Source organism: Erithacus rubecula (assembly GCF_903797595.1).
Source record: "Erithacus rubecula genome assembly, chromosome: 11".
NCBI classification, from domain to species: domain Eukaryota; kingdom Metazoa; phylum Chordata; class Aves; order Passeriformes; family Muscicapidae; genus Erithacus; species Erithacus rubecula.
In genome coordinates, this window is record NC_136663.1 from 7,294,528 (window position 1) to 7,317,426 (window position 22,899).

Sequence of the window (22,899 nt, forward strand, 5' to 3'; positions counted from 1 at the left end):
CATCTGTTTCTTTACTTGTCTCCATTGGATGTGCATTGCCTGTCTGCCCTTGTCTGCTGAGAATGGGTTTAAAAATGTTCAGTTCTTCACTAAGGGGGTCACAAGCCTTTGTCAGTGCTTGCAATCTATTTGGGTCTCAAAAATAGAGAAAATTTGGTTTATAAACACTGAGCACTCTTGCTTCAGCCAGACTGAGGCACTGTGTTGTCTTTGTACTGCTGGAATGTACAGTGAAAGATCCAGAAATAAAAGTTTGTGGATTTTTTTTTTCAGCTTACAAATACAGAGGAGAACACCTGCTCGGAGGCATACACATATATTTTTCCTTTTTTCTTTGTATTTGAATTAGGGATGTATACAAGACAGAACCTTGTACAAATTTCATGGGAATTTATGTAGTTTAAGGATTTAATTCATAGTTGTTTGAGCATTTTTTCTTCAGATTTCTTTATTCTATTTCCTTTAAAAACCCATTCATAAAAGATGTGGTGTTTTGTTCTGGCTCTGATTTGACTACAAAAAACATTACTAACAAAATAGCAGCCAGCACTGAATCCCTTTAAAAGTACTGTTTTAAATCTTTCTCCTTTCTAAACATCTTTATACTCACCTTTCCAGCAGGATTTCATTTTCCATACAGTTATATTTAAATAGCAACAAAAGCCTGACCTCCTTGATGTTCAAGTTTGAAATTTGCCTTGAACCTAATAGGACTAAAACTACCTGTTTCATCTTTGGGAGTTTCCAGGTAGTTTGATTGGCCCAAGGAGCTTCATTCCCTACTGGCACCTCTTGAGGGATTTTGTAATGAAAATAACTCATAGGCAGCACAGCAGTGGATTCCCATGAGCTACAGTGCACAGACTGGCAAATCTTCAGATATTGATACTGGGGAGTGGAAGGGATTTTTGTTTAGTAGCAAGAGGTAATGCCTGCAGAATATTCAGCTCAGCAGATCAATGTCCTTTACTGCAGGTGGGGCTCAGGACAGAGGCAGCAAGACTGGATTTTGCACCCCTGTGTTTATTGTAACTCCTGTGTGCTGCTCATCAGCCAGTTTGACTGTGCTGGACTCAGAGCTGTTGTTGGACCCCCCCCCCAGATCCATCTTTTGCTGCTGCTTGGTCCCACCTCCTGCACTGAATCATCACTGGAGGCTTTGCTTTTAGAGCAATTGCAAGAGTCATTTCCTAAAGGGAAAGAATTTTCAGTTGAATCACACAGAGCTCTCCTAGATCCATCATTGCTTCTTAATATGAAAATAATGGGTAAAAGGAAGAAAGCAGGAAAAATAAAGTATTTAAGTGTGGGATGGAGGCTTAAATGTATGGGAGGAGGCTGTAGGAGATGTAAGTTCTAACTGGGTTTATAGAATATAAGTCAGCACTCATTTATATTTTTGAAATGTTTGATAAAACAAGAAAGTACATGTACCAGAATTCTATAGAAGACATCTTTTTATAGGTGATGAAAAATGTAAATGTTCTGGTACAATTATTGAATTCCTGCTGCCTTCTATACAATCCTCACCATGTCCAACTCTTCCTCCTCCTCCTCCTCACTGGGCCTGCTAGACATCACCTTCTGCTTAGCTTAAGAGCTGACTGCAGGCATTAAACAATGTAAAGACTGTAAAAGATTTTTTTACACTTATTTAACTTTTGTTAACTTTTGTAAAAGATATTTTAGTTAACTTTTCAGGCTTTGAGGGAAAAGATCTAATGATATGTGGCTTGAAAATGAAAACTAAAGACATTAATAATAGAATCAATTATATTTTAAGGAGGATAATTAACCTGTGATACCTGGAGACGTTGTGGGTTCTCTGCCATGGCAACTTCTTAAATTGAACCTTGGTGTCTCTAATGTTGTAGCATGAAAGGCAGGAGTTACAGTGTGAGTTATTGCCTTCAAAGATAAAGGTGATCAGGCTCTCATGGAAAGTTCTCTGCTCCCCTTCTAGCTAAAAGAATTTACTTTTCTGTTTCTAGTTTTCAGTTAGTTTATCTCCATAGGTCCCTGGGCTCAGTCCTCTATGCAGACCTCTGGCCACATAAATAGAACAAATATGTGAGAGAAAACGTGCAAAAAGCAGTTATGAAAATACTTCATCAGAAGGAAGGAGAGAAGTGTTGCTATTTGAATTTCAAGCAGAAAGATCAGGGAGAGGAATCAAATCCTAGATTACAAGAACCTGGATTTGTCTCAATAGAATATCTATCTACACAGGGAGCACATTGACTCTGGAGAAACACACATTGCCCAGTGTATTAAGCTCAGGTTCAAGCTGACCTGACAATCAAATTCTAACAAGTAGACCTTTTGGAAAAACATCTTTAGATGTAATACATTCACAGTGTGTCAGGTTGGAATTGCCTTACCTCAAGCTCCATATAATATATTGCAGAAAGTCAAGTACTACCAAGTGGGAAGAGGCAATTTATGGCTAAAACTTTTGTGTTAAAGGACTATATTTGTGTAGTATTTGCTTGTTCTCAGGTCTTCACTGTGGTTGTCACTGTCCCCACTTCAGCAGTGTTTTGGGTACAGAGATTCTAGCACAAGGCTGGCAGCTTAAAGCCTTGTGAGTTTGATGCACAGGGAAACTCTCCATCTCTTTTGCCTCCATTAACAGGCAGGTTCCACAGCACTGAAACAGTTAATCCCCAGCCTGTGTTCACCAAACCTGACAGCATGGCTGGAAACTTTTTATCTTGTTCTATTCTTCCTTGTCCTTATCCCCAGCCCTTTCCATCACTCTTCTTATATCCTGAAAAAGAAATCAATCAAAATGTAGATTGAAATCCCAAGTAAAAGTCAGTGTTTCTTAAGGAAAGATAATGGCAGCTAGACAAAAGTACACCACACATTCTGACAAAGAACTATGCTGTACCCTGCATGTTCACTTGTTTCTCCTCAGTGCTGTTTATAGTGAGTTATTTCCTTTCTATTTTCAATGTGTTCCAGTTGGAAATTCCTCTCTCTGAGCATTTGCTATGATGAGAGTCATATAAATCTGGAAAAAGTAAAAGAAAAAAGATGATGTGCCAGAGTGGGTAACTTAATCCCACCCAATGACAGAATAAGGTGCTTGTTTCTGTATCTGAGGATTTTATGAATGTGTGCTTTTTCTTCTTTTTTTTTTTTTTTTTTTTTTTTTAAAGTTTTGGTTTTGGAAGTGGAAAATAAAAATCTAAGGTTAAACCCTATCTTTCCTGAAGATTATTGAAGAAATGATCCCATGAAGAAACGTACAAATGTATTCAAATATGCACTTTAGTTGAAAATGATATTTTAAAATGTTGTTCAATTAGAACTGAAATTCTGTAAGCACAGTGTTGATTCAAAAGTCAGTTCATGGTAGTGTGGCCTTAGGCTGAGGGGCAGAGACAATCAGGGACAATGCTCTCTGGGAAAAGGAGACACCAGTTTTATTTCTAGGCTGTCAAGAAGAATTCTCATTTTGAAGGCAGCTTTTGGGCACATATCCATCAGGGTCTGGAGGAGGATGGCTGATGCACTCCTTCCATACACACTTCTGACACCTGTCAGAAAGTAATGGTTTCCTGTTACTGCTGACACAGCCCAGATTCAAACCACTGGCCGGGAGGTGAAAGGCTCTGTATCCCATCAGCATCTTCCTCTGTACATTTCTCCTATTGTTCATTTTTAGTATCCTTGAAAACTTACACTGCAGAACCTCACTGGCACCAGTCAATCATAAAATAAGACAAGAAGTTTAAGTACATCTATTTTGAAGGCTCGGCAGATTCTTTCAGCCTGATACTTCATCTCCATTCTCAGATATGCTGCTCTTTTTTTGTTACTTGTTTACAGAAATGAATGATATATCATAGCCTTCAAGTTTTATTTTCTTCTCAAAGTTTTTTAGACATTCTAAAGGACACAATCCAAGAAACTAGAATGTAATTACAGATTTTGCATCTTCTGTATGACCTGTCAGAAGTCTGCTATCTCTTATAAAGCCATTCCAGCATATACTTACTGTCAGTTTGATAGAAGAAACACTTTCATTGGTTTCTTTGATTGACACATTTAAAATGACATCAGTTCCTAGTTTTAAAACCTATTGTTATTAAGTCTCTGTTGCTATTTATGTTAGAAATATGTGCATGTATGTCAAAACAATACATCAACTTTGCTGATTGGCTGCGCCTTGAATATGTTGCCATGGTAACAGGACAATTGCTTTTAATCTTTTCTAAATTGTCTTATTTGTTTGTTTCACATTCCAAGTTTCATATTTAATTTTCCAAAAGCATAATTTGATGATTATTTTTAATATTTTTAGACCACTTGTACATTCTGCACATATTATGAGATGTGCATGGGCATACACTTTCTATCAAGAGTAAAAAGAGTAAATAATTAAATGGCTTATTTGAGATAAATATCTATTACTGTGTTAGAGAGAGCAAAGGAGCTCTTCAATGTGGCATATCTGGTATTTATTGGTTACTCCTGAAGCAGTACATAGTGATTTCATTTCCTGCACAATTTGATTATCCTAGGAGGTGAGATCTTAATGTAGCACCTATGTCTTTTCTAGGAATGCTGCTGTTGGCACTATGAAAATATGAGTAAATACCTTTTGGGGTGCTTTCCTGTCTTTACTTGGAAAAATAATTCTTCAGCCAACTGGAAGAATGCTCACTATTTGCATGTGAGTTTCTAGACCCTCATTATAAACTGGCTGATATTTTTACACTTCCTGCACATATCTGGAGGGGAAGTTTGATTCTTAAGTATGTAACTCAGATAAAAAGTATCCAAGTTTCTAATTTCTTCTCCTGTTTGGTTATATAGCAAACCCCAAACAACTTCTCCTACCTCTTGGGGTCAGGCTAAATCTGTGAGAAACTCAATAAAGCTGCCTCTGTTCAAATGCATCCCAGTTAATTCCAGGCCAAATGGTGATGAATGCATTAAATTCTTGAGTTTTACCTGGAGTTATGAGAGTTAGACACAGTCTTGCATCTATGACATGTCAGTAAGGACCACCTTGGTTGCTGTATTTCAGTTGTGTGTATAGATACAGAGAGGTAAGCACACATTTTGGGTAAGGTCATGTCTGTAGAATTTTGGGATAAACCATATCCAAAAGATAATTGTGGGTTTTCATCATCTCCCAAAATAAGACCCAGAAACACACAACCCTGACAATCAGTTCAGGCTTAGGTGGGTCTGGACAAGAAATGACTTCCCCACACACACTTTTCCAAAGTAATTATCATGTTATGAAATTATTAAGCAACACACAGATCAACTTTGCATCAAGCTTTCCAGATTATTTTTTTCCCAGAAAATGGTGAATTCATATTGAATCTTTCCTCTAGAAACCTGCCCAGTAAGTTATTAAATAAAAAGTAACATATATGAAGATTAGTATTCCAAGCTTTGCTAATGTTTTGTCAAGGAAATTACAGTGTCCATTTCAGAGTGGGAGCAGTTATGTGTCCAGGCTTTATTTCAGAAAAATGGAAGATTAGATCTGTTAGTTGATTACATTAAAGAGGTTTTAAGAGCAATGTCTTATGGCTAAGGATGTATCATCATGTTTATCAGGACATATTGCAGCAAAGTTCACACATTCTTTTAAATAGATGGAAAAGGAAGATCAGAAGACTCTTGCATCTGTAGGCAGTTTTTAATTGATGGCAAAAGAAGATCAGAGAGATTTTACACCTTTTTTGCAAGGTTCCATTGTCCTTTGCATGTTATTCTGAAATGTTCTGTAACTGTAACCTCAATAACTTGATAAATACTGCAGACAGAGTCTAGAGGAGCATGTATTAGAAGAAATTTTATTACTAAAGAAAACATATTGTTGATATGAATACAATGGAGAGATTTATGTTGGGAAAGATCAACAAGTGCAAATACAGACTTGCCAGGTTCTACCTGAAGAAGAACAAACATCATATTTCAACAAATGAGAAGAAATGCACTTGGAACTCTCTTGGCTAATTCTACAGGAATCAGTTTTCACAAGGATCATGGTTTGTGATCCCAACCCACTCTTTGATGTTATCTAACCATTGTATCAACTATTTTCCTGTTACATCATTCTGAAATGACTTCCAAGGGCTTGTATAAATGCAAATAGTTTGGTGTTTTCTGGGTTCATGTTACACCGAAAATACATAAAACATTAGTCTTGCTTTTAATGAACAAACTGCACCATAATAATATTTCAAAGAATTCAATTTGAAAAGTAGCATACGAAAAGAATGAAATTCTGTAATAAGTGGTTTTACAAATAGTGTTGCCTATCTGAACGGTGGAAATACTTGAAATTATGGCTATGGGATGGAGCATTATTTCATATTAATAGAGTTATGTGCCCAGTGAACAGAATAGTGAAATTTCACAATAAATTCTGTATCTGGTGACAGTGATGGTAATAAGAATATGTTGAGTGGAATATAGGCTTGGAAGGAAGGAGCACAACATTCTTGGGGGAATTTTTAGCAGAGTAAGAAGTCATGAGTCATGTCTTGTTAAGGAAAGAGCAAAAGAGATGTCAAGGTAAAGAACATGACAAGATCTTCTAGAGTAATCTGAAGAGTATTTCACAGCCTGAAAGAAGGTTTTAGATACTTTGACACTCCCAGTATTTTATGCCAATGGGCAGGTGCTCAACCCACCTAGGACTGTGAAGCATTTGTGTGCTGCTAATCCTGGCCATAAAACACAAAGTGGCTCAGGTAGAATATAACTCTATTCCCACATCAGTGAATGTAACAAGCATGGAAAATGATACAAACCTAGCCCTTTCATGTTATAATATTAATCTCAACTGGCACAACATGAGTCCACTTTTACAACAAAGATTGGACAGTGAAAAGGAAGGGAACACATGTCAACTATTCTCACAACAAATCTAAATAATCTAATCTGGTGTGTGGTCCTTCTCAGAAGTTTGTCCAAGCCTGGTTACAAAATTACAGGTCTGTTTTCTGGGGTTTTCTTATTGTAACAAGAAAAGACTCAGTATGCTTTCTGTCTAAGGAAAGGCTCCAGTTTCAGTTGTTATATTAAGGCCTTTAGTCAGAAGCACACACAACATTTTCAGATATCAGAAACTCTTCAACTGAAAAAAGTCACAGCTACACTTGAGTGGTGTGATTTTTTTTCCCCTCATCCTTGAAATGTACCAAGCACCAATCTTTAGCATACTGTAGGTTGGAAGAAGCACTTCTGAACACTCTTTTTGAGTACATGTTCTGTACTTTAAAAAGCAGCGGTTTCCACCCCCTTGCTGTCTGGCTCTTTTCACTGAATACAATATTCATGAGAGACCAGAGAACAGCACCCTCTCCACACAGAGCAGCTGCTCCACAGATCCCACATCTACCCTCCCTGGGGCTGTGCCTCAAACCTGTTCCAGGGACCCCTTTGGGGAGTGCAGGGGCACCAGAGGCATCACACCCCTCCAGTTCTGTGTCTCTTTTGGTGCTATCCATTCATAACACCTGTGAATCTGAGTTTATTGTTAGTCTCCCATGGACTCTCCCTGGGCTGTGAGGCCTTTGACACAAGTCACAGAGGCCACACTGTGTCAGCCATACAGTGCTGCCTCTAGCATGGGTGCACGGCACCTCAACTGCTCTCTAGAACTGCTTCTAGCTCTTTTAAAATTGCAGAGTCACTCACTCCTGTGACTTTCTGGCATCACATCTTGCTGAGGAGGTGCCTTGTGACTTGCTGGCTCTGCACACTCACACAGGCTGTGTCACCTCTGCTGCCTTGTGGTGTGGTGGCCCCGTGGCTCCCTGAGTCTCTGCTCCACACCTGCAGCTTGCCCAGGTGTCCCTTGCAGGATCCTGACTGCTCATCCTGCCCAGTGGTGCCTTTGTGGCACATCCACCATCCTGCCCCTGCAGCGTGTGGCTGCTCAGAATGGCCAGTGGGACTATTTCTGCTCAGCAGGATTCTAAGGCTTTTTTGAGAAGTCTCGGAGGTATTTTTAAATTGATTCCAAAGTGCAGAGGCAGAAAGCTCAAAGCCAAGGCTTTAAGTGCAATAGGCTGTATTTTTTTGACGTGGTATTTTTTTGTCACTTGCCCTGCCTCTGCTCTGTCACTGTCCTACTGGGTTTCATTTCCACTGCTCCTTGTATGGTTCATTTCTGAGAGTTTTCTGCCTAGCTGCTAAAATCCTATATTGCACTGCAAACTGACCTAGCAAAATCTCTTCTGCCTGTGATACCACAGCCGTGATGGGCTGGAAACAGGCTGGGTTCTTCCCACTGATGATGGGACTCGTCTTGCCATGTTTTCTTATACCACAGAGCAGCAATCCCCTCAATGCTATCTCATTCTATTGCTGAAGAAATCAGGCAGTTACCCACCTACAGATAATATGTCCATCTTTTGTTTGAGGTGCAGTGCTCTAGCAGGCAGCAGAAAGCTGCAGGAGCTGCCTGAAATCTGGTACAAAACCACAAGCTCCTGTCGGGGACATTCTGTGGCCTTTTCAGGGGTATAAATGCTTTTTACCTTTTGTATCGATGAACTCCATGTCACTGTGGAGCAAAATGTCTTGCCTTTCATATTACAGATGTCAGTGTTCTCTACCCACTCCTCAAGACAATCTTACAAAAATCAGCTGCTCTGAGCAATCCAGCCTGGCCACGCTAAACCAAAATTCACTGTCTTTATTCCAGCCACACAAAGGTTAAAGATTCCCTCATGCTAGCATGCTGAAAAGGAAGGTGAAGTAGCAAAGCACCAGGATGGCTTTTGTGGTTTATAATATATCAATTTGTACAGTAAATAGGGTCTGTGTTTAATGCTCCCCTGCAGCGATGACTACTAATAATAAAAGGCCCCGAAAGGAACTGAACTTTCATGATAAAGTATTTCTGACAGCTCACTCCTCAGCACAACAACTGTTGTCCCCAGAGACTCATTCAACATTCATTTGAATCATGGAGAAAGAAGACCAGCTTGGAAGATGTTTTTTTCTGGAGTGCAGAGGGGGACTTTGATCCTAGCTCAGATAACAGCTGCTCTAGCCGAGCGGATTTTCGGGGAGATGTATCCTTCAGGCCAGGTAAGCCTCCAGGGAGGTGTCTGGTTGACCTCAAAGCCCAGGGAAGGCACCTGATACCTGAGGGAGGGTCTTTGAGTGGGCAGGAGGAGCTGGCAGCACATTTTATCTTTGTGTCAGGCTCGCGTTTCTGGCGAGAGCCAGCGCGCACAGGAAGGGAACTCCTGAAGGGATTCAAGTCGCACCTTGAATTTTTTTTCCCCCATTGTAAAATAAAAAGGAGGCAAAAAGCCAAAATACTTTGATTAGATTTTGTCTGTACTATTGTGTTTTCTCACTGCCCTTGGAGAGTACAAAGCACTTCATTTGAAATCCATGACCCTGATTTCCCAAGCTGGAGCAAAAAGCAAATACCTGATACTTGATAAACTTCTCAGAGGAAAATGAAACAGTTCATATAGTGCCTATAGGAACTACAGTGATGGGCATTATGCACATCCCTACAGTAAACAGGCAATGCTAATTGCTAAAAAATGTGTCAAATTCTTTGGTACTTATGCAAACAAAAATCCAACTGAAAATAGTTTTAGCTTTTAGGTAGGATATATAAAGATTACTGTATGATTATTTTATTCTCTCAACAGCATCTGTGCTGTTTCCTGTAAATTAATGTGAAAAATGTTTGGGATTTCTTGACTGTGACAATGCACTGATTTTCCAAAACCGATTTCATTTTAATAATTCTTTTTCTTTTCCCATTCCTGTCTTTGTGACACTGAGGTAAAGCCAGAGTAACCCAGATAGAAATTGTACTAATTAACTTTTAAATATTTTACTGCAAGGCCATTTGGAAACAATTTCCTCAAAAACTTTTGCTTCATTTATGAATATTCTGTTCATTCATTTTCTCACCAAGGACAATTTATAATTTCCTCTTAACCTGAAGTGGGAAAGGCTTTAAGATATCCCTTGATTTGGAATCTCAAATAATGCCCTTGATACTATTACTTTTAAAAGTAAAACTTATTTCAGAAATAAAGACACTTGTTGAAGTAAGTATCTAGTAAGACAGGAGATCTCCTCCTGGTATTGATTGTCTTCCAAACAATCAATAAAGATTTTCAAAAGTAATGAGAAAACTGCTGATCAAGGGCTTTTTTGAGCATTATTAAAGGCTAAAAACAATGGAAATATTATGGGAAAAAAAATGGAACACGTTTTTAAAAGTAATCTGAAACTTTCCCTCAGTCATATCAATACAGACAGGGATAGTCAAAGTTGCACCCAAAATTACCAGTGAGCTTTCAGCCTGAGAGCAGCTGGTTTGTGGCATCCAAGGCAAGAACCCTTTCTGCTGGAGTGTGGCAGCTGTCCGTGCTATTAGGAACAGAGGCAGGGAGGAATTATTTTAACTGCAGAGTTCATGAGATAAAGATAGTGAAGTATGGACCATGGGTGGGAGCGCTGCACAGGGGTGGGTTTTGGTGTTTCTGAACAAAAACCTGCTTGTGAAGAGAACAGACGTGCACAAAGTCCAGGCAATTTTCAGTGTCTTTTCCTGCATAAAGACTAGGGACAAGCCAGCAGCAGTGCACACACACGGAGGCATCCTCTGGCTTCCCGCGGGACTGAGATGTGGCAGAGAGGCATCAAGGTAAAAGAAGCCTGCTTTGGAAAGTTTTAGCTGCTGAAAGAGGCTTTGAAGATGTTTGAGGAGGAAGGATTTCTGTGGTTCTTTTGTACATAGTTTATACAGCCTACCTTTCAAACTGCTAACAGAGTCCAGAGCCTAGAAACATTCACCGCTGCTTCGAAGTTAAGGGTTTTGTCCTGTTAAGTCATTACATTATCTGAGTATAAACCAAAGAGTTTTCAGTTCTGAATAATTTAGGTGAAAGAGTTAGCCCTAGGCCAGGTGTTCTACTTAGGGAGATGGTGAAATAAATTATTCAGAAATGGAGACAGGTAAAACAGATGGAAAAGGGCGCCAAAACAAGACACCCAGAGGGCAGCTGTTTTGCAGGTCCCCTGTGAAGCACCTCACTTACTAGGAGGGCCATGGTAATGAGTCAAGCAGTGGTGTTGAAACTGAACTTTGCCTTGTTAATTCATGTAGTGGTCCCAGGGAATACAGGTACTGACACCTAGAAGCAATCACCACTGTGTCCAAGCCTGTGCAACCCATGTTTAAACATTGGAGTACATTTGCAAAGTACTTAGGACAGAGGTTCCCAAATTATTTGATTATTAAAATTATCCTCAGTGGGGAGGTGAAAAATACACTCTCTAAATATTTACTCAATTTAAACAATTTTTTGAACACATAGAATCATAGAATGGCCTGGGCTGGAAAGGACCTCAAAGCTCATTGATTTTCATCCCCTGCCATAGGCAGGGAAACCTTCCCCTAGACCAGGTTGCTCAGACCTATCCAACCTGGCCTTGAACACTTCCATGGATGGGGCATCCATGACTTCTCTGGGAAACTTGTTCCTGTTGCACTTTGTCTTCCCACTCATATCTAGATTTCAAATTTTGATTTAACGTGTGCAATTTGGAGTACATTTTTCAAGGCAATTTGGGACTCCTACTACTTCTGTTTCTGGTCACATGTGTCAATTTTCATAGAACACACCATTTCAACAATGATAAATAAAGCCCTTTGATATTAAAAGTACTCAAATAGTCCAGGAACTTATGCCAAAGCAATGAAAAGTTCTGAATTATCTTGCCATTTTTTACTGACAAGTGAATATTTTAGTGGCTTTTACTGTCAGTCAATGTTTGATTGTTTTGCTAATGACAATCACTAACTTTACTGATGGTTAGCAATGTAAGACAAGTGTTATGATGGGGGTTTTTTTTTTTTGGAACTTAAATAAACAGATCACTGCAATGCTGATTTTCATTCCCATAATACAGTAACTACTCACACAAATAATTGTCCTGGTTATGAAGGAATAAGTTGCCTGTACAAATGGAAAATGAGATACACAATTGTCCAGTGAGATGCTTTTGTGAACAGGAGCTTGGTACTTTGCCCAAGTCTGTCTCACTAGGGATGAGCTTTCACCAAGAAGAGAATCCCAATCCCTCTCTCTCCTGCTTCCCTGCCCCAGGAGCAACTGGTGAAGGGTACAAGAGAGGACATAAGGCAACTAATGTAGAGAAGAAAAGCAAAAGGAGGCATCTGAGCAAGGAAAAGAGGGAAAGAGATGAAAGACTTGACTAAAGGAAAGCAATGTGAGAAAAGAATACAGGTGTGGCAAACACTGAGAAATTCTCCTTCAATAATTTCCTCAGCCTAGATTCTGATTCTCTCCTGAAAAATGGCACCAAAGTTGCCAGGTCCCCACTGTCTTCCTGGAGAATCTGATTCACAGCTGGAACTTGAAAATTTCAACTCATCCCTATTTTCTGTGTCTTTTCTTTGTTGAGTTACCTGGTGACTGAGCCCTGTGGGGCAGGAACTCTACCTTGGCATCTTCTGGTTATGATGTTCAGCATAATAAATGCCCAGTCTCACTGGGGCTGGGTGTGTGTGGCACAGATAACACAGTTTCAGACATAACCCCTGCAGAAATCACGCTTGTAGATAGATCTGGGTAGCAACACATCCCCTATGATCTTTAAATTGCGTTTCCACACAGACAGGTTTTAATGAAGAAAACACATTCATGTTGCTGTTTCTGCAATATAGGTCATTATGGTAATAATTCCTCAATTAAGGAACTGCCAAAATCTGCTAGAGACCTCGGAAATGCAAATAACTTTTTTTCAGGTATAGTTTGTTTGTTGAAGTCACACATTTATGACATTGTGATAAACTGTGTGAAAATTAGTAAGAAAAGATTATGGCATCACTAAAATTCTAGGCAGAACTGTTACAAAAGTGAAATCTCTTGTTCAATCTCAAATGTCAGTAAAGGCAGCACAGAAGGGCTCAAACTTAACCTTATAAAAAAGTTAATATTTTTCCTTTTCAGCTTTGCTCCAGTGTAAATGTTTCTCTCACATAACACTTTATGTAATTGTTTTCCAAAATGAGTGTAAGATGACTTTCTTTGGCATCCTCAGGAAGTTTCTTTTGCTGTTTTATAGGAGTTTCAAGAAATTGTTAGATATTCTTGCTGTCTGCTGGCTCCTCTGAGCTGACATTCTGCTTGCTCTTATCTGAGATATTATGTAAGAATTTCAGTTATTTTCTAGTTAGACAAGTGAGCTAAGGATGGCACTTGGTCAATAAATCCTTTCACTTCCTTGTACCTCCTTTGATCTCCAAGGAGAGTTTTGCCATCCTCTTCAAAGAAAACAATATCTGCTGATGTCCATCTCTTCTGATTCCCTCTTGATATCTTTCCTTCTTTGTGACCATCATCGTGGCTTCCTGACTTCTTTCACTTGGTAGCTGAGATATACTTGAAATATTTACTCTTCTTTCATGTCTCTGTTTCTTGACCCTGTTCTCATCTTACCAACATTTTAATTAGCCTTATTTTCTGTCTCTTCCTCCTAGAAAGGCAGACATTTTTCTTTTCTGTTTGTTTTTTACCATTGTTTACACTGATCTCTTCATTTGATACCTTTTTCCTAAGTGATATTTTTTTCTACTTTAATGATTATCTTTAATTTGCAAGTCTGTCTGTTTGTAATCTGCATATCTGTATATTCCCTATGGCACTTTTTCTTCTGGGTGAATGTTTGTTGCACAGCAAGGATATCCTGTAAATACTACTTAGAAATGCTTTTCAAATCATGTAATCACCTTGCAGTTCTATTTTGAATTCCTACAGGAAAAAACATATATATCTAACTGCACTAGCAATGTGAGGTGAATTACCCAATAGCTCAAGAAGGGATTGTGATTTCACCTCATAAGGTTTTTCTCTTTTCTTCCCAGGTTTTATAACCAGTAAATGAGAAAGATCACAATTGTCACCTGCCCAGCCTTGGGGGCAGTGTGAGACAAAACAAAGAAATATATTCTTTTAGCAATTGCTTCCCATGTCAATGAACAGAAAGGGGTTGTCATTGAATTTGTTGGAAAACTGCCTCTTCTGCTGAGAGGAAACCAATGCAGGTAACAAATCTGGATTGGCACAGACTATGGAAGCAATAGGAAACAATCATCTACTTATCAATGAAGTGGGAAAGCTCTAAACTCATTTTCTACTACTTAAAATTTGTATCTCAAAATATGATAATATTTGTTAAAATAAGCATGAACTTCTTTTAAAAGTATGTTAAGACAAACTAATTTGTCTGAGATATATGAACAATTAAATGGCTTTGCAGGCAGAGGATTTAATAAGTGATACTGTACACACACCTGAGAAAATAATTTGGCTCTCACTTGGTTCACATCATTATAAATAGTGCCTTGATTAAACAGAAAAAAATATTTTTTAGCTAAAATTATTCTAAAGGTTCTATTTAAATTAATATTAGCTAAAAGTTCTATTAAAATCAATAAAATTCAGAAAATGGCAGTATTCCTGATGTTATTGAAAAGGCTGAGTGTTGTTTTTCACTCAGTGCATCATTAAAGAGCAAGCAAACTAATGTTTAGCTGAGCTAAACTGAAAATAATAATGGAACTGAGAAATGTGTGTTTGAAAATCAGAGAAATCTTACCAGTATATGCAGAGTTTCTCTGGAAAAGCAGATAATTTCAGGAATTACCTCATTCCAAAGTGTAGATATCATCTACTTTTTTGGATATAAATTGATCTTTCTAGGTGATTTCATGAAGGTAAACTCCAAAATGTAATGAAACTATCTTTAGTGTTTTTTACAATTTTTACATTAATATTTGGTGTGAAAATGAGATTTGTACATAACCTATAGGTTTGGTCAATTATTCTAGGAGGTTTGCAAGAGCTTGAAATTATTATCCTTCTGTTATGAAGATCTTTATCATCAGATGCACAGCTTGATCTCTTTTTTAAGATGCCTGGAAATTAAGAGAGGCTGATTTTTATAAGTCATTAGAGTAGAATATTTTATGACTCTGCTCCATTTAAGTGGGTGAGATTCACCTGAGATACATCTGAGATGAGGTTCAGGCTGACAAGACAGATGTATTTCACTTGCAAACTATACAGTGTATTTTTAATAATGAATATAATCAGCAGTATTACCAACCACTCAATGATTCAGAGTAGGTTTACCCCAATGCACTTGCTTATTATATGGGCACAGTGAACAGCAGTGAACTTCATCTTAAAAGAGTATTTTATATACACTTTGTATACAAGAGGAGAAATTGCTGAAAGTCTGAGCTTGCATTTTTAAATGTGAACTAAATTGTGTTTTATGGGAAGGGTGCTATTCTTGTAAACGTTTTTTCTCTTCTTTTTTCCTTTTTTTTTTTTTTTTTTTTTTTTTTCCCAGGAAAGGAAATGCGCTAGAAGTTGGATTTGTTAATAGCTTTCTCTGGCCTGTTATGAAACATTTCAAATTTGGTAAGTAAAATTTGGAAGAGAATTAAAATAAATTGCTTTTTCAAGGGGGCATAATTTTTTAATGGACTATTAGTTTTGGCTAACTCCATTCATTATGGCCTATATCTTTCTCAAAGCTTCTTTGAGTGGATGAAAAGCTTCATACTCTGAAAATACAAGCTGTTATTATCAGTTGTCTAATGTTCCTATTGCTTGTTCACCAATATGTTCTGACATAATTGGCATGAAATATGTGGTTTCTACTGTGACTATCAAAAATTTCAGTCTCTAATGTCAGTAGTGGACACAATTTCCAAAGTAAACTCCAGTGGCAGGTGAAATGCTACAAGTTTGGAAAGACTTTTGCTGCAATAAATTATCAAATATAAAATCATGACCCACAGAAATGAATGGATTTCTTTATGAATTTTTATGAATCTTTATGAATTTCTTTAACTTCTATGGTCAGGATCTTGGCCTGAAACATATGGACTAACTAGGATCTAAGATCTTTAAAATCATGGCCTTCTTTTAAGTAGGTCTGTGTCAGGTCAAGGTGGGAGGGGCACCAGGCAAGTTACTGCAAGTTTCAGGAGTGAATAATGGATTTCCAGACACTTTGGGGTGAACATGCTGTTTTGTCCAAGCAGGGCATGCCAGGACTTAAACTGGCATTTTCCTGCTACTTGTCTTGTGGCTCTTGACTAGAACAGACCTGTGCCTTGACTGTGACCTGCTTGCTGGCCCTACAAAAATCTCACCTCAACACTAAAACACATCCCACACTGGAGTTCAAGGTACACTCCCCTACATTATGCACTGCTTCTTTTTGCACCCCCATGTGCAAGGTTGCAACTCATTCTTTAACAGTTTGAAACTCAAGATTAGCACATTTCAGCCAAATAAAAAAGAAGTGAGATGGTGACTGAATGATGGAGAAAGGTGTTTACAATATGGAGCATCAGGGTTGTGTAATAGTGCATAATTCCTGTGTGGTCTGCTGAGAAGTGCCAATCTGTGCAATCTGTTATGGCAAAAAGCCAGAAAAGAGGCCATAAAAACTGGCACCAAGTGAAGACAAGGTACTATGGCCTTAGAGTTTGTAGCCATGACATGTAATGTGGAAGGAAGATATCATGGGGATTTAGTGCCTCTATTCAAAGCCTCACAAATCAAATCTGACTGGCCTCTTGCAAAACAAAATGTTTGCATTTCATTGAGCCATAAGCATGGAACAATCAAATCAACACAGAGATAAATTTTATCTGGGGAATCTATGGAAGAGCAAAGATAGGGAGGTGGTGAAGAAAGAAAAGACCCCAGAGGCTCACTTGGATGGATTTATGCAATGTTCTATTAAGACATGGTGATCTCCCTCCTCCAGTGCCCCCCAGCTCTGGAGGGGGCACAGCTGTGGTGCAGGAAATCCACTGACAGGCAGTCCAGAGACACATCAGGTGTGCAGAGAGCCAGCGTGGTCTCTTGCCTCATGACATTTGAAATGGGGTTGGTGTTGTCTGTTTTCAAGATGCCTTCCTGTCCCCAAGAGGTTTCCTTACAGAATTGCCAGGGAGCTTACTAAAGTGGCCTTTCTCTCACTTTAGGGTCTAAAAAGCAGAAAACTAATAATTTCCAAATAATGGAACATAATTTGATATCATTCGTGAAATGACACACAAGTCAATGGGGGGAAAACCACATATGATAAGTGAAATATTTTCAGTACTTTCCTTCAATGGAAAAACACAGTGACACTTTAAAGCTACTGAAATAAAAGGCAGCTAATATTTTAACTTTTGTATATATAAATGTGTATGTTAAAGCTGTTATTAACACACAACTTGCAGTAATGATTCATACAGATGTTAAGTAGGATTATGAGACAAATAAAGGCATAACCATTTTCCTAAATCATCCTATCCTGATCAAACAGTTCTGTGCAACACCCCAGCTATTTACTTACAACAAGAAAAAACATGAGTAGTGCTCATTAGTAGTGTAGTAAAATGGAAATATTGTCCAAGTACACATCACCCAAGCAAAGAATACTAAGTGAAACAGAGCCAAGTTTACCAGTACAACCAATTTACACTCATCTAAGAAGTTATTTAAATGTAATATTAATTTCATCAAATAACTAATGTAAGCCTGTATTTGCTGATTCAACAAACCTCCAATCACTGCTTAATTTTAAGCATGTAAGTTAATAGTTTCTATCCTGGGGTCCCTGGGAAGACCCTGCTCCCTTCCTATGAGGACCAATAGAAATAAGGGAGAAAAGTGCAATGCTTTGAAATTCATTGTTCTGCTGGTAAACTTACAAGAACAGCATATTTAAAAAGACTCAATATAAGCAATCTGCCTCTTTGTCCATCCAAAAGTTAAATATGTGAGATTATGGAATTTCAAAACTGTATGTAAACTGTACATTCATCCAACTTATTATTAGATAAACTAATTTACTAATTATGTTATAACCATTATTACAATCGTTTAAATGCTGGCTGCATAAATCTCATTATTTTCTATGTTATACAGCTCAAAACCAAGAAACACTGTGGAATATAAATAGATTAAACAGTGAGTTGGAGATGATGGAAAATGCACTATGGTTATTTGTCCAACCTTTGTTGAACAACCTTTGTTTAAACCTTTAAAATGTTATAGAGTGGCAACTACTTTCTCTAATACAAATCATTGTGCCTTGTGTCCTTGCCAGCTGCCGTGTCCAGCAAAACCTTTGGTCAAAATGAAAACTGATGACCAGACTCAACAATTTTTGTTGAGCTCTTTTATAGAGCCACAGGTGTGGCAGCACTGATATGGCAGCTGTACCTTGCAAAGAGACAAAAAGAGCATTTTGCTGTGGCACCATTGTGTATTTGTAGATAGAGCAGGATCAGGAAACAAGGATCATGTGAAACACAAGAAAGGTGATCTAGTAGATTGGGTATTGACCAGTGATTAGAAGATCAGAGGTAAAAATAAATTTGGGTAAAATTTCCTGCCCAAATTCTTTCCTATTCTGCCACATATTTGCACTGTGGCCTCCAGAGAGTCACACAGACCTAGAAAATCTGAAGATACTCAGGTTCCTACCTTCCCTTTGAAAACAATCAAGATATAAGCACCCGAATACCTTGGTGAAAAAGCTTTTAATCCTTGTGTTCTCTTCATTTCTCCTAGAGATAAATAGTGAGAATGTGATCATTTAGTTGTGAAGTTTTATGATATTGTGGTAAAGAGGCCACAGCAGTACCAAAAGCAGCTGCTTTTCAGCAGGTAGAGCCTTCAAGACAACATGAAGTTTTGGCTGTTGCAGTATTTGTTAATTCTCTGCAGCAGTTTTGATTTTTATTTTGTTGCTTCTCTGAGCACTTGGTGGAAACTATCTTGGGTCTTGTTTATCACTGCAGATTCTACTTTTATTGCTGTGTTATGGAAAAACCAAGTACCTTAGCCTGAAACTGTTTGGAGGTCAGGATAGTGGAGGGGAAATGGATTTTAGTCATCAAAACTATGAATCAGATGAATAGGATTTTTTTTTTTTTTAATAGGAGTTTGTTATAATTTTAATTTTTCTTTGCAGAACTCTGTTTCTTGAAGCACTTTCCCAAAGCTAGGGCCAGAAAAGACAATGCTCACACCTGTTTTCATGGTCCACATTTTCTGGCAAGAGATAGATCTTGAATTTTTATTTTTCCCCAAAAGGAAAACCCAACTGTGCAAAATAGATTCAGATCTCTACTGGGTACTTTTATAAAACTAATGGTAAGTTGCTGTGCTTGCAGCTGGGCATGTTAGGTTTCCATCTTGATTTTGAATAAATGCTATTGGAATAGAAGATATTTATTAGTATGGTCATTATATGCAGAGCTGAAAAATTAATGCAGAACTGGGTCTGTAGTCCTGACTAATAATTTTGCTAAACGGAGAAGACAACTGAAGAATCAATAGAAAAACTCTGCCAGATATAGCCATAGGAGAAGGGCAAGGTAATGGAACACTGAAGTAAAATGAAGTGCTTGGCAGCTTTTAGAACACTTGAGAACATCTCTGTGCAGTATTCATAGTGCCTGCCTCATCAAAGTCTGTAATGATCAGCCAGCTTAGAGAATAGAATACCTGCTCTGGAAATATACAGGACCTTGGCTCCCTGCACAGTGGATGGAGAGGATTTGTCATGGGGCCTGGCAGATGGCCTGACTTGATCTCAATTAACTCTAAATACCCTTTGATGCTGAGAGTGCATTTATCCCATGTTGTCTGGTCCATACTGATGGAACAAGGATAAACCCTCTCCCCAGAATGCACAGGAGCTGGGTCCTGCAGGCACAGCCTGACTGTAGGGGCTGATGTGCACACCATGAACACGTCCCCAGGCATCACCCCGTGTGTGTGGTCACCTTCCCCAGCTCCTGGCAGGAAAGGCTGCTGTTCCCATGCTGCAAGGTGAGCCACTGTGGGCTGTGCCTCTTATTTAAGCTCACAGCTGGTCTTTGAAAGAGCAGGAGTTGTACCCCAGCCCACATCTGCCACATTGCACCAGACTGGGTGTTCTTTACTTCTTTCATCCTTGCAGAGAGTGAAGCAGGTATATCCAGTGGCCCTCTGGCAGGACAGAGGGGATCCTGTTGCAGACAGTAACACACTGTATAGCAACTCCAGGGTGACAGGGTGACATCCACAAAACACATTTTGGTCCCCTGTCCAAAGAACTTGCCATCAGGGAATCATGAAGCTCAGAATCATCTTGACTAGCTTCTATTACGTATATATGTTACTGGAGTTTTGCCATACTGCCTGAGGCAAACTCCTGTCAAACTAAATTACATATGGTTACACAGATGCAGATGATGAACTGCCTACAAGCTCATAATAGAGATGTTAATATTGAGGTTGGTCTAGAAAAGCTCAGACCAGGACTGCTCAGCTTGAATTGTATGTTCAATTAATTTAGAATTATGTGTAACTACCAATCCCTTCTGAGTCAATGAAGTGTCTGCATCCAGAACTGGTAAGTTAGGTTTTTGGCACAGGGAAATATTTTGTCAGGGCAGAGAGAGAACTGACAAACAAATTTCAAGTTGTCTCAGAGACGTGGAGACAGAGACACTCTGTTCTGTAAAAGGAACAAGGGACTGTGTTGTGATACATTTCTAAAAGTCATATGCCATCACCTGAGTTCAGTACTTCCTTTTATTCTTAGATGTGCAAGTTCAGGCCAGGCACTGTTAGTACTAGTCAGTAATGGCATGGCAAAGTGAGCTCTACCCACACACACAGTCCAGTGATCCCATGGCCACAATTCTGGGATGCAGCACAAATCTCTGAGAAGTGCTCAGCAACCTCAACCTTCTTAAAGCCCCTGGGAAGGGAGAATGTGCAGCATGCTGCCAACATGGACTCTAAAGTGCATTTCAGTTGTGGGCCCACCAGCCTCACAGGTTAGATATTTAAACTCTCAGAACTCAGTCAAATAAGCCCAGTTTGCCTCACAGCCAAACTAAGTGCTAATTCCTTGGTTAGGATTATTTTCACAATAAAAAGGAATGGATCCATTCCATGTTGTCTGCATAATACTTGTAGGAACTAAGGTCAAAAAATATTTTTATAGTTTGGAAACTGTACTTTTTCCATCCACTCAATTGTGTTTGAAATCTTAATGTTTGAATTTCACAACAATAATAATAGTATTGCTTTTGAATGAGAACTCAGCATAGCAATTATCAGCTGAGACAAAATGAATGTTTTAAAAATTATCACTATCTGAACCTAAGCTTTTATAATGCAAGATGCTTTATAATCTGATTGAGAAGGAATCCTCATATTCTAATAAAATAAAGTAACTGGAAACAAAGTGAAATAAATAGCAGCAATAACAATACCTTTGGGGAGTAAATATTTCACATTTCAAGGGTGTCTATTCACAAAAAACTTAAATAGCTCATCAGTTTGGCCAATTCTCTTTGGTTGTGAGGAATGGAATGCCTTCATCTCAGTGGACATTCTCACTGTACTTTAGGGAGACAGTTTGTCTCCAAGCTTCTGCAATTAGACTGGCTCATGTCTGTGTAGATAGATCAGTCATTTACAATACACATGGTGAACCATAGTCACTGGGAGGCTTGGGTTCTCCTTGGATCAAAGGGAAAACCACTCCACAGAGGAGATCAGCCCAATGGGGAGAGCAGAGTTATGGGAGGAACTTCCTAACTGATAAGAGGCAAAATGCTCTGAAGGTTGTCAGTCATGTTTTGCCTCTTTTGATACAAAATCATGTTTATTTTTAGTGTCTTTGAGCCTTGCTAGTACTGAGCAGCAGGGCCAGTGTACAGCTGAGTTCTCAGCTGCTGTAGTAGAAACTGGGAGATCTCAGCACTCCTCATAGTCCCTAGACTGGGACAAGATGCTGGCCATCCTGAAAAATAAACCAGAAATTAAGTTGGCACCTGACTCTCCAGGAAAATGCTTCTGTAAGTGTCTCAGTATTTAATAAAGGGTGTCTGATGTGCTCAGCTGTACAAGCAGCCACAAACACATAAATACGACTTTTCTAGATTCAAATCTACCCTTACCAAAAATAAAATAACTTAAATGATGTCTATGGCATTACACCTGGTTTCTAGAAATGCTGAGTGGGGTTCTCTGTACAGGTCCATAAAATGCTCTTTAATACATATATAATTATATTGATGTAATGTCTCTCTTTCCCTTTTATGATAAAGTAATGTAAAAACCCCTTATAACTCCTTACATCTTTTATTGTTTTATTTTATAAATCCAAAGAAAAAGTGGCTCATAACAGTCTTTACAAACAAGCTGCATCTGTTTAATATTAAAGTGAAAAAAAGAGTAATAGAACCATTACTTTGGAATATCCAAATAACCTGAGGAAAAATAGCATCCATCTGGCCATTGGCATAACTGTTTTTTACATCAGTTGGATGTTTCTGGGATTGCAAGATTCAACACTTATCTTTAAGTAGAGTGAGTTTCTAAAGATGTAGCATCCAGAAACTTGTAAGTAATCTGACTGCTTAGAAGTACAATATTGTGTTACCAGATCTGCTGAGCAAAAGCACAATAAAGTTAATCCTTTGGTCCTGGAAAAGCTGCAGACATTGCAATGGCAGATGTGCTGGAACAGAAGTGTTTATGTTTGTTGGGGCATGTGAAGCAGCTCGCCAGTATTTGAATTTCCTGCAAACTTTACCTGAGGGCTATCGTGGGGAAGGAAAAGAGTTCAGAAGGACTCTCTGCAGCCTGTTGGCAGACTGGCAAACCTCTTCTGGGGAATTGGTAGGCATGCACCTGCATCTTCTTGAACTTATTCCCTGTGAATGGAATCATTATGGCATTAAACTGCTTTTGGTATATGGGGTACAGTATTACCATGATCAATACTCTGTTATATTTAATATCTTTTCCACCTCTTACT

General features: G+C 38.6%; 1 long non-coding RNA gene across 1 annotated transcript in view; it reads left to right on the forward strand.

Moving 5' to 3' along the window:
* LOC306806305 overlaps positions 1-22,899 on the forward strand; it is a 94,571-nt gene that overhangs the window by 39,347 nt on the left and 32,325 nt on the right. The window contains exons 2-3 of the long non-coding RNA XR_013775445.1: positions 13,916-14,095; positions 15,409-15,479. This is a non-coding gene — a long non-coding RNA (uncharacterized lncRNA). The remainder of the gene's footprint in view (positions 1-13,915; positions 14,096-15,408; positions 15,480-22,899) is intronic.